A 13,102-nucleotide genomic window follows, 5' to 3' on the forward strand; every position below is an offset into this window, starting at 1 on the left:
TTATTTTAAAGATGAGGAAGAAATAAATTTGCATATTTTTTTCCTTTTGCAATGTTTTTCCTGCCTTATTTCCATTAAGCTAATTAATCATAATTTTAATGAGTATTATTTATGCACTTTTAACTCTAGTGAGCATGTTTAGAAAGCCAAGATTAACTGCATATTTTAAGAAAGAATGAGGACTATCAAACTTCCTACAAAGAAAGGCAAGAGAAAATTATTTACCCCTAGCTACTAATTAGAATTGTTAACAAGTGTTAACAAGCTGAAAACTTTAGTGTTCACCTAAACTAGTGAAAATATTCCATGCTTTTATCTAAATGCCCCCTTCAGATGTTCAGCTGGCATAGTTTGGAGAACTTATCTCTTAGATTCTTTAGATGATGTTTACGTGACGTGCTTGGCCATATACACAGTAGAAACCTTGGCTTTTACCTTGTAAGACATTTTCCTTTCCAGAAAAGTGATTTTAGATGACATAACAAATGCACTAAGAGTTAGAACTGCATTGTCACCAAACTGTTTGTATTTTCAAAGTAATTTATATTGTTAGGGTTAAAAGCTGTTCCCTAATGCTTATATCAATACTGACACCAAATTTGACAGAATTCATTGTAGGAAAGAAAAAAAAAAAAGTTTTACTACATTATTTTTGACTATTCTTCTGGACAGTTGTCATTTTTATGGTAGCATTTACTTCATGCTTCAGCTATGCTTTCTGTCTTTAATAATTTCCCATAAAAACAGTAATGTTTTGTTGGCAATCTCTTACATGTTTTCTGTATTTGCTGGTTCTGTTCCCTTTTCCTATTACATTTCCCTCAGCATTCTCAGGCAAGTAGCAGAGATTAATACTCCAAAATGAAAGAAAATGAAGGTATCCCTGATTGGAACATCCAGGAAAAAAAGTGAAGTTATGGTCCTTCAGGTCTATTACAAAGGAATTATTTTACATCTTATAGCACGTTATCCTTGAGATTGCTAGGGTCCATATGATATTGGCCTTTTCCTTCTCACAGTAAGAAAAGTGTACTCTTTAATTGGATGAATGGGTCAGGAAAAAACATTGTCTAGATCTTCATTTCATAGCACATTTGCATAGTACAAGAAAGATCTTCAAGCTTATCTTTCTGCACTGAACATCACTTGCCATCTGCTGGTTAAATAACAACTCAAGTGCTTTTGAATTTGATTGCATTATTCTTATTTGTTTACCTTTCTAAATTTCCTGGACTTCAATTTGAAGGAAATCAGCATATTTTGCCATTATATATTTCTGAATTTTGCTTTTTTTTATGCCCTGAGGAACCATCAAGATTCTGACTACTAATTTCAATGGTCACTAAAGAGACAAACAACATTTCACCTATTCCAGACATTATCAAGCTGCGTTGTGCTTCACTGTCTTCTCATAGAAAGGAAGTAATGTTCAAAAATTAACAGGTTTTAGACAAAGTATTTTGGAAAAAAAAAATCATAGAAAGTTGAAATTAGAAAATTGGCAGAAATGAAATAACAACTGTATAAACTGCGGAGTAAAAAAGGAACATTTTCAAAGGAGTAATGGACGCCATTATTAGGTGGAAAAAATGAAAAGTAAATGTGAGGCATTACATAAATAAGAGTGGCCTGCAGCAATTTCATATATTTCTGAAAAAGAGGGTGGTTTCCACCACTGTTCTTTGACTGACCTTTGCCATAACAAATTATGCAGGTACTTTATAATGGATTTACTAATACAGACGTTGTTAAAAGCAGGAGTGATGCTCTGATCATTTATAGCAGAGCAGAAGACTAAAGAGCAATGTCCTTGTCCACATATATTTTCATAAATTCCTTCTTATTGAAGTCAACATGCCAAATTCAATTGAAACCAAGATGACTTGACGAGATGCACATTAACATAGACTTAGTCCATAGGAGATATCCATGTACATAACTGGACCTCAGGAAAGAAAAGATAGTGAATAAAGCTAGATAACTTAGGCGAATTGACCAGTGAGTAAGTCCAAAATACTGGCAAATGCAACTTTTTGTCCAGAGCAAACACTAGAAAAATAGGTTACAATAGTCTCTAAATTGCATGTGGATTGGTAATATTTGGCATGGGATCATTAAGAGCATGTGACTGGTGAATGAATATGCTGAGTACCAGAGTAATTAATTCAACGAAGAGTGCTAGTTCTTCCTTAACCAAGTCACTCAGTTCAAAAACTTGTACATACTACTTGACAGACACAACTTTGACAGTTGGTAAAGGACAGGCTTTAATATTGCAATGTACTTAAAAAGGCAGAATACAGATTCTAAGATGGAATTCACAACTTTTAATAAATAATAACGAGGCAAAGCAGAACATTTAATCATAATAATCAATGTCTGCTGCTTCCATTAAGGTATACAAAAAGCTCCCCAAAATTAAAATTGACTGTTTTGTGGGCTTCTTGCTTGTATAACCTTAGACATATGTCCCTTACTATCCTGAAGGAACTACAAAGAATAGAAGTCAAATAAAGGTCAAAGCTGCAAATGCAGTTGATCCTTTGGAACTAAACCAGACTGAGCAGAACAGCATTTATTTATTTATTTCATGGAAGTGAAAACCTTAAAAACATCTTTAGTTTTCAAGGATACGTTCCACTCAGTCTGCTAAGAAATTTTATCTTGCATGAGAAAAACAAAGAGAATTTGTGACTAGATTCAGAAAACTTGGTGGTTTCTCTACTGTTCAGTTATATATGTTTAACTATTCACTCAGAAAGTAGATCTAGGTTTTGTTGGTGGTGGGTTGTTTTTTGTTTGCTTTTTTACTTGAGACTTTTAATCACCTTCATTTCCAAGAATGTTTTATACACCCTTTTTAATTACCTAGGGGATACAACCTAGTGGGTTGCATATAAACAATTAAACATTTACTGGTCCAGATGAAACAGGAAGTCATTCAACCCCCTGCTTTATTTTCTAACTCAATTTAAGTACTGTACAGCAGAACACTTAGACCTCAAAGTCAGAACCCCCAACACACATGTGAACACACATGTACATATATGACATATATACAAGATAAATAATCAAATAACACTTCACTGAGCTTCACCTAGCTTTCATGCAGTTCAGGCACAACTGTTCAGGGGCAATGTGCAATCAGCAATGAAATTTGCCTTGGCAGGATTTTGTTAGACTGAGTACTTAGTCATGGAAAACTGCAAATTAGCAGGGACTCCTGATGCTGATACAGCTCTCTTGCAGCAGGACTGAACCGTGTACCTACTCTAGCTGCTGTATCCATATCTGAAAAATATTCCACATTTTCTCCAAGATGTGTAGTTTTCAGCTCCATAAAGATTTATACCTAGCTTACAGAGAAAAGTTAGTCATGTCAGAGAGCATCAAAAAGAATGTTCTTTCCTACAAATTTTCTTTATGTTATATCCATGGACTATCCTGACTGCAGTAACACTAATATCAGAATAGTATACCTAATGCATAGTTAATACTAAGACATTACTTTATTTGATGAAGATTGATAATATGGGGAAATACGGAGACAATGTTATTTTACATTTTTATTTTATACAGTATGTAATTTTGAAATTGTGCATAATTACACCATTATAACATAAGGTCTGTACCTTGTGAGTCTTTCATTTCACTTCAAATTCTTCTAGATACCATTAAGCACACATTTATCTTTGAAATAAATCTTTTCCTTCCAGTGTATACCTTAAGTGTACTCTTCTGACTAACAAAAGCTAGGAAACTTTTTTGATTTTGCTGTAAGGATGTTTTTGAGTTTTTAAACAACAAAAGGATTATCAGTGTTTGCCACAGCAGCATAAAATAATAAAATAAGCTAGTACTTGAATGATGATTTATGATATAATAACATGGATACATTTCATAACATGGAAAAAGCATAGCAAGATGTTGGGTCCTTTCTTTTTCATATATTTCTGTGTTATGACTGACTGAATGGGATTTTTTCTGTTCAACAATTAATAGTGATTGCCACCCAATAGTTGTAAAGATAAATGAAAAGTATTTAGTAACTATGTTTTGACATAAAGATTCTCCATATTGCTGTGTGAAACACGTGGATCAAGTGATTTAAATTTCTAACAATATGTTTACAGGTGTGAAATGTGTATTATCTGAAAATAAGCACTTCATTGGAAGGATAAAGGGTCTTACAGTAGTTTATATGTACCACTGGAAAAGAAAAGTCAACCTCGGACAAATTAATGCATCTTGAATTTCTGGGATGGGAAATCAGAACTGCATTAGCAAAAACACTTGCATGAAGGCTCTGCAGGAGGATCTGGATAGGCTGGACTGATAGGCTGAGGCCAACTGTATGAGGTTCAACAAGGCCAAGTGCCGGGTCCTGCACCTGGGGCGCAACAACCCCAAGCAGAGCTACAGGCTGGGAGATGAGTGGTTAGAAAGCTGCCTGGCAGAGAAGGACCTAGGAGTACTGGTTGATAGTCGGCTGAATATGAGCCAGCAGTGTGCCCAGGTGGCCAAGAAGGCCAATAGCATCCTGGCTTGTAGAAGAAACAGTGTAGCCAGCAGGGCTAGGGAAGTGATTGTCCCCCTGTATTCGGTTCTGGTGAGGCTGCACCTCAAGTACTGTGTTCAGTTTTGGGCCCCTCGCTACAGGAAGGACATCGAGGTGCTCAAGCGAGTCCAGAGAAGGGCAACGAAGCTGGTGAGGGGTCTGGAGAACAAGTCTTACAAGGAGCGGCTGAGGGAGCTGGGCTTGTTCAGCCTGGAGAAGAGGACGCTTAGGGGCAACCTTGTTGCTCTCTACAGGTACCTTAAAGGAGGCTGTAGCGAGGTGGGGATTGGTCTATTCTCCTACGTGCCTGGTGACAGGACGAGGGGGAATGGGCTACAGTTGCTCCAGGGGAGGTTTAGGTTGGATATTAGGAAGAACTTCTTTACCGAAGGGGTTGTTAGGCTTTGGAATGGGCTGCCCAGGGAAGTGGTTGAGTCACCATCCCTGGAGGTCTTGAAAAGACGTTTAGATGTAGAGCTTAGCGATATGGTTTAGTGGAGGGCTTGTTAGTGTTAGGTCAGAGGTTGGACTAGGTGATCTTGGAGGCCTCTTCCAACCTAGATGATTCTGTGAACTTTCATAGAAAAGAGATTTTCCCCCAGTTTTTAATCAAATAAATGTAAAAACCTTTCAGATTATTCTAGGTTACTCTGCCTTATTCTGCAGCTAAACCCAGCCCCCAATAATTTAAGCAACTATATTAAAAAATTATTCACCTTTCTAATAACATTATCCAGATATTTTTGCTCTACTTATTTTTCCTGAAGTATTTCTCCATAATGTCAGTAGTCTGAAGGTTAGAAATCTCTTTTGTTTCCTCCTAAATTTACTTCTGGTGCAATTATAGTCATTCATTCGTGTGCCAGAATTGTGCTTCAGATTTAATAGTTGTTTTCTCTCCCAGACATTTGGTCTGTCTTTTTATGATCCTATATATAACCCTATATAGCCTTCACTTCACTAAATCAATCTGGCATAGTATTTTTGTCTAAATTAGGCTATTTTTTTGATCATTCAATTTCTGCATCTAACTAAATATTTAAAAACAATGACCCAAAGAGTATACAATAAAGGATTCCCCATATTACTTGTCTGAGGATTCTATTATAGGTTCCTTATATGATAACATTTTAAAACAGGCCATAGAGAATGATGATTCAGACTATTCACATATTCAAAAGCTTATTTGTTTCTATTGATTTCATAGGATACTTTTCTAATAATGAAGGTGTTTCAGTCAGAAACCTACAAGTAACAATTCTTTCCAATACTCCAGATGAAGTCTCACTAGTATGTGCACATTAGCACAATTCCATACCTACTTCAAGTACATGGCCTGATCAGCCATAGAGAAATTCAGTGACTTTCATTTCTCCCTTACACTGCTAGTGGATGAACATCCTGTGATGAACTGATATAGGTATGATTTTGTCCTCCTTTGCCCTTACTAACTCAAAATATTCATGCATACAGATTTTTTATTATTAGCAATCATGCGTTTTATACTAATATAATTCATTTCCATTTCTGTTCCTACAAACATCATTCCTCCCTATAAAAATGTTCTGATTCTCTTTATCAGTATTGCTTTCCATATATTTGTGTTAGACAAATGTTATTAACACTTTGTTACCTTTTTGGTCTTGTTATTGAGATCATCAGGATAAGGAATTTGTTTTTTAGCGTGGTGCTTTTACTTTCAATACTACTATGCTCAATCTGCAGTAGAACAGACAGCAGTTGAAAGACTGCTGTCTGAGTTCTCCAAATTCAGAATAATTCCCTATGTGTCTCACCATTAATACATCACATCTCTATAGTTTGAGAAAAATAACCAGCAATCACCACTTCTCACAGAAAATCAACATCAGAAAAATGAGTACTGCATTCAGAAACAAACATGAGCACTTAGATTTCAAGAACGTGATAGGTAATCAATGTGAATTAACTTCAAAAGTGACTTCCGATGTGTAAGCGAATGTTTATTCTTTGAATTATTTTGTGAACATGAATTGAAATATCATGTCCCAAATAACAATTTACTCCTTAAAATTAACTAATTAAATTTGTGTGAAATTGAATGTAATTCTTGATTAAACAGTTTGTTGAAAAATGAGTGCAGACACAAAGAATTTTTCATTTTTCACTGCAGAAATATACATCTCCCAAATGCATAGTAACTAAATTATGCTAGTAACTCTTTTTGCATTTAATAGATTATCTATGAAAATGTTCATACTAATTTACACTAAAGCCCATGCTTCACTTTTATGACCTGATCCACACTAATCTCACTGCAAGTAATCCAGTTACTTGTCTTCTTTGGATTTGAAAATGCAAAAGCTTGTTTCTTATTACTTCATTTAGGACACTTAGGACATGATAAAAGTTCTCTTACATATGACAAAAAGCTGCTGTTTTTCTATTATTGAGTCTGAGGATGTTATGTAACTGAAAGGTTTAAAAAACAACCTCTCAATTATGGAGCAGTGCCAATTTAACTGAGCTGTATATAGTGTTCAGAGTGACAGTCTCTTAACCGGGACAATCTGTGACTGACAGTTCTTCAGGAAGTGTCTGTTGAATCACTTTTCCAAAAGACCAAAAAAGAATTTTAAAAGTGAGTGAAGATGCGGAATTTTTTCTGTTCTTTCCTCTTACTTCAGACTCCCTTAATATTTAATTCTATGATATCTTAATTTTTACAATTTTTGTTTGAATATATATCTTACAATTTATTTTTTCTATATTTTATTTCTTTTTTATAATAATCATAATATTATCTTAAAATATATTGATAACAAGATTATAAATATCGGTTTTATTTTTTCCCAAAAAAATCCCTCACACACTCTGTTGTCTTACAATTTGGGCTATATTTTTTTCATAAATATACAGCAGCTATAATTTTGTTATGACAGCTATCCTTGTGACATAATTTCAGGGAGGGTAACAGAAGTGTCCCTGAGAACAGATTTTGCACACTTTTTTCTATAGAAACCCCTTTTTGATTCAGTATATGCGTTTTTTGTTTGTTTGTTTTTTATTAATTATTATTATTTTTGTCTTGGAGACTGAAAGCAGATCGTGTAATCCAAAGTTTAATGTTGCTTTCATGCAAATGTTAAGTGAAAAATATTAATCCCAATGATAAAGCAACAAGGAAGAAACAGAAACTGTTTTTAATATTGGAAGATAAGACTTTTAAAGACCTGAGAATTTTTATTTATTTTTTTTTTTACTTTTACTCATAGTAAATCTCAGATTTATCTTATAATATTCCTAACATACTGTCAGAATATCCTGGATGATAATTTGTGTAGTAATAAACAATGCCAAAACATCTACATCTGCAGTGCTGAGCACTGAGACTGTATTTTTGAGGTTTAAAGTAAAAATTTAATATGATTTTAATGTGTAGAATAGAAAAACAAAAAGTCTCCTGACAGATGGTTTGGGGTTAGCAGCACTGGGTATCTTTTTCCCATGCCAATTGTCTTGACATTTCTGTGCTGCACATAAATCTGAGCTTACTTGCTTCCAGAAACCAAATCTACTCTTTCTAAATGGTATGTTTACAGTTCATTCTTGGCTTGAACTCTGATTTAGCTTATTGAATTTCTTGTCCTGGCTATGTTGAGTGCAAATTCATGTCATTATGTGCACTTCCACCCTCTTCAAAGAATATATTAATCCCACTCAAGTCATGGATGGAAGCTGTCCCACAGGCATGTGCTGAGTAAATGTGAGATTTTGGAAGATAATTATACTATATAAATAATCTTATATAATCTGAAGCAAATATGCTCCAAAATCTCCATTCTAGTGCAGAACCTACCTCAACAGGTTGGGCCATCCCTTGAATCTTAGCTGTTAGTAACATCCATCTGAGATACAGTTATTAAGTGCGATTGGATGCTGGGTTTCATGAAGTCCCTCACATCCTTTCAGAATATAGCAAAAAACTTCTGATTTCTAATAGTAATAAATGGGGAAAAAAAATGGGATTCCTTAAATAGTGAAATACTCATATCTATGGGTGAAATAGATTAAATACAAGTCTGAAAATAAATTTCGTTTAAGCAGTCTGACCTTCCAACCACTCCTCTCATCTTGCCTTCCAGACAATAACTTTCAAAATTTTAGAGGCTCTACATGTCAAAATAATATGTGGTAATATCTCTCCGTGGAAGCTCCCTTCTTTCCACCATTTCTGAGACTTAACTTTGAATTTGTTTCCAGTTATAAATGTGACCTCTTTTGCCTCCATTCTACTGTAGTCCCCCTTCTTTATTCCACAGTCCCATTTAGACGGTTTTCTAAAACTGAGTACACTCTAATGATCAAGAGAAAATCTCAGTTTAATATACTCTGTGGTAGGTTTTCATACAAGATAAGAAGACCAGGGCCAGATGAATGTACAGCCCTCTTTCCTGTGTTCTGTCACTATTTAACAGAAGACTTTACCCAATATTAGCAAGTGACATTGATTGAATAAATAGTAAAGCCACTGCCAACTGTACCAAGATAATTTTGAAGTGAAGACAGTCAAGTCTAAATAGCAGAGGATGTTACCTACTTGATTTTAACTGAACCAATCTAACCATACTTGTGAACTTAACTGATTACTTTGCAGCTTAATTTCCAGGATATTCTCCTTTGAAATGGAAGACAGAGGATTTGTATCCTGCATAGTTGAGGTGGAAAGTTATGCCTTTAATTTACTGAATGAGTATTTGAAATAGGTAAATTCCTGAGCAAAAGGTTATCTTTACCAAAGGCATGATATGATTCTTACATAAAATTAAAAAAAAAGGACAAAAATATTTAAAATAATGTAAGAATGGAAAATTGTTAGTTGCTACATTTTACAGTTCGCAACTGACAGAGTTAAAACAAATAAAAGGAAGTAGTATTTTAACATAATGCTTAAGTAAATTGTGGTATACTTTGCCATAGCATATTTCTGGAAGTAGAAAAAGAATTAGGTTTATCTAATGATAGGTCAATCAGTAACCACTTCTTCAATCAGTAATCAGTATTGAATAGCATGACCAAGTGCAATTTACTCATGGTTGCTCTGTTTCTTAAACTCTTTTTCTAAGTTCCTGCTGCTGGCTACTTACTGTCAGGGACAGCATATTGGAATATGCAGTTGCTTCTGTTGAAATATAAGCTGGTGATGCTTTTATCAGTCATCGTTTGAACATGGGCACATTAGCAGATGCTTAAGTGTAGTAGATGACAGTTTCAGATACAGACCTTTTATTGGTATTTTGTATTAATAAGCTAATATTCTTCTCACTCATTTTCTCATTTTTTCTGTTGTGCATCCCATTTTTAGATTTAAATTGATAATTAATTTCCTATTTAAAACAGAAATTCCTGTGCTTATTTATTTAGAATGAAGTGTTTAAAATGCAGTGTAAAAAGCCTGTAGATGCTATAGAAGAAAATGGAATATTTATGTCATTATTTCTTCTATGAATGTCCTATCTTCAGTTCAGTCTTATCAATTTATAACTGGAACCTGGCACCTAACAGGTACAGAGATTGTGTGTGTGTTTGTGCCATGCTGTCTTTACCACATTCACTTTATCTTTGCAGCCATTTATATTGGCATTATTAGTAAAATTATCAATTCCTGTATATTCAACTTTGCTAATCTTTTTTTTGAGAAGGACTTGTAGAAGATAAAAGCTAATTTTCATGAACCAAGAAACTCACTAAAAGCTATGAAATATGAAGTTTATCACCGTTGACTCAGGCTGTTCCTTGGCTTCATGTCTCTGGAGGGTGGGATATGTTGCATATTGGCCCTGTTTCTGGTCTCTTTTCTAAGTGTTTGCAATTGGCTTTACAGCTGTTACAAAGAAAAGATAAAAACTAGACAGACTTGTTCGAATCCAGTGTGGATCATTGCTATATTCTTAAATGAACAGAGTAATCATATAACCAATGTGATGTTCTAAAAATTATTAAAAGTAATTTATGATCTGCCAATGTTTTTTTGTTTGTTTGTTTTTTAATCACAATAGTCTTGTGATAGCTACCATCTTTGTTCATCTTTGCTTATCCTGATGATTTAAATTATCAGGTTGGCATACTTAATATTCAACTATTCATAATCATATCCAGTCCACTACCTACACAAAACCCAGAACACACTGCTGTCAAGAGGAATTTAAGATAACATAAACCCAAGCTCTTTAACTTTAGCAAGAAACTGTTCATATAAACATGTTAATGTGGAAAGACAGTCATAGCTCAATTATCAGCTACAAGTATCACAGAATCATCTAGGTTGGAAGAGGCCTCCAAGATCACCTAGTCCAACCTCCGACCTAACACTAACAAGCCCTCCACTAAACCATATCACTAAGCTCTACATCTAAACGTCTTTTCAAGACCTCCAGGGATGGTGACTCAACCACTTCCCTGGGCAGCCCATTCCAAAGCCTAACAACCCCTTCGGTAAAGAAGTTCTTCCTAATATCCAACCTAAACCTCCCCTGGAGCAACTGTAGCCCATTCCCGCTCGTCCTGTCACCAGGCATGTGGGAGAATAGACCAATCCCCACCTCTCTACAGCCTCCTTTAAGGTACCTGTAGAGAGCAACAAGGTTGCCCCTAAGCCTCCTCTTCTCCAGGCTGAACAACCCCAGCTCCCTCAGCTGCTCCTTGTAAGACGTGTTCTCCAGACCCCTCACCAGCTTCGTTGCCCTTCTCTGGACTCGCTCGAGCACCTCGATGTCCTTCCTGTAGCGAGGGGCCCAAAACTGAACACAGTACTCGAGGTGCGGCCTCACCAGAGCCGAGTACAGGGGGACAATCACTTCCCTAGTCCTGCTGGCCACATACAAAGTAAATTTTATTTTGTAAGAAAAAAAAAAAAGACTGATAGTAGATGCCCCAGAGCTAAGATTATAACACAGTTTATCAACCCCTTTAAGTACACTATGGAAAAATGAGAATGAACTGCAAATTTAGGGGATTTTCTCATCTACCCTCTCCAGTGAGTATGGAGTAAATGTATCTGGCTTCTCTTGCATTGTTTCCTAAACTTCACCAAACTATAAAACAGAAGGATCATGTTCAACAAACACTAAACTCAGATAACTTCCTGGAACTTGATTTCTTGATTACTTTTGTGATTTAACATGACCTACAGTTCTGAAAGGGCAGGATTAGAATCCGGAAAACATCTGGAGTGTTTTTAAGGAAAAGCTTCAGTTCAACAGCTGTATCTCATGAAGGCAAGTGAATAAAAATTTACCTACAAACATTTCATAAGCCTCAAAACAGATCTGGTTAAATACAGTTCACTTCTATTATGGAACAATGATATTTAGTTCTTAGCGTATATTAAAGATTATATTTTCTGATAAGAGTATACATATTCAAAATCTTAATTAATAGTTCAGCTTTGATTTTGCATTACCATTGTTTGTAGGAATTTTAATAGTCTTAACAGACTAAATGGCTATATTATTTCAACAACACCAACCAGATGATGTACAGTAGGCTTTCAATACAAATACTGAAAATGGAGAATTTGATTTATTTCTCCTAATACTTGAATGAATCTATATCCCTTGTTTAAACAGATGTATATTTATTTTCCAATGATATAATAGATCCAGAGAAAAGAAATAACATTTTTGCTCTAAATATTTTGATTATATAGGGTCATATGTCTTTTCTTAATGAATTTTCTCCTAGGGAAGCTACTATCCATGAGCAGCTGCTCTAGCTGCCAGACTGAGCAGAAAAAATTCCTATTTTGAGGTGCAGAAGCAGCTGGGTTTATTTAGTAGGTGCTAAAGGGAATCTCAGTCAGTGCTTAATGAGTTTACACAGAGTTCTCATCTCTTGTCATTATTATTAAATCAATTCTGTTTTCAATCACAGTCTTTGTCAAAGTGAGTGCTATTAACACACTAAATTTCAAATATTTTATCCATTTTAGCTGTCTGTGTGGAAAAGGTGTGACAATTTTCACTCTTGGCTCTAGAGACTGTTCTATAAGGACATTTGTTTTCATTTTCATCAAACTGAAAAAAATAGATTAGCAGTCTTCCTCTAAAAGAAATAAAAAGGAAAAGAAAATCTATAAGCAAGCCCAATAATAAAAATAAATCTATAAGCAAGCCTTTACTGCATAGCAGTAGCAAGGAAAATTAAGGTAATATTAAAATGCCCATTTTTTTGTTATTCGAGTTTGTTGTTGAAAAAAATGCAATTCCACTTTGCATTTCTACATGATATATAAAAATCAACAACTAAATTAGTGATTCTGAAGAATATATGAACCTTCAACTGTATTTTATATATAAATTTTATATATGAATTGTCTTTTAGTTCAAAACAGTGTAACCAACATCAATTAATGGATATATGGAAATGATAAAACTAGAAATTGGCTGTATATAATAGACATAAATATTTAACATTATAGGTATATTTGTTTATATAAAACAGATTTTCTAGTCTCCCCCAAACACTCCTTCTTCCCAAGTACCAGTGAATATGGGTTGAATAGCT

At 34.7% G+C, this 13,102-nt stretch overlaps 1 protein-coding gene across 1 annotated transcript in view; it reads left to right on the top strand.

Moving 5' to 3' along the window:
• EYS (eyes shut homolog) overlaps positions 1-13,102 on the top strand; it is a 959,435-nt gene that overhangs the window by 63,076 nt on the left and 883,257 nt on the right. The gene's annotated exons all lie outside the window — the stretch shown is intronic.

This window comes from Anser brachyrhynchus, assembly GCF_964034855.1.
Source record: "Anser brachyrhynchus genome assembly, chromosome: 3".
NCBI lineage: Eukaryota > Metazoa > Chordata > Aves > Anseriformes > Anatidae > Anser > Anser brachyrhynchus.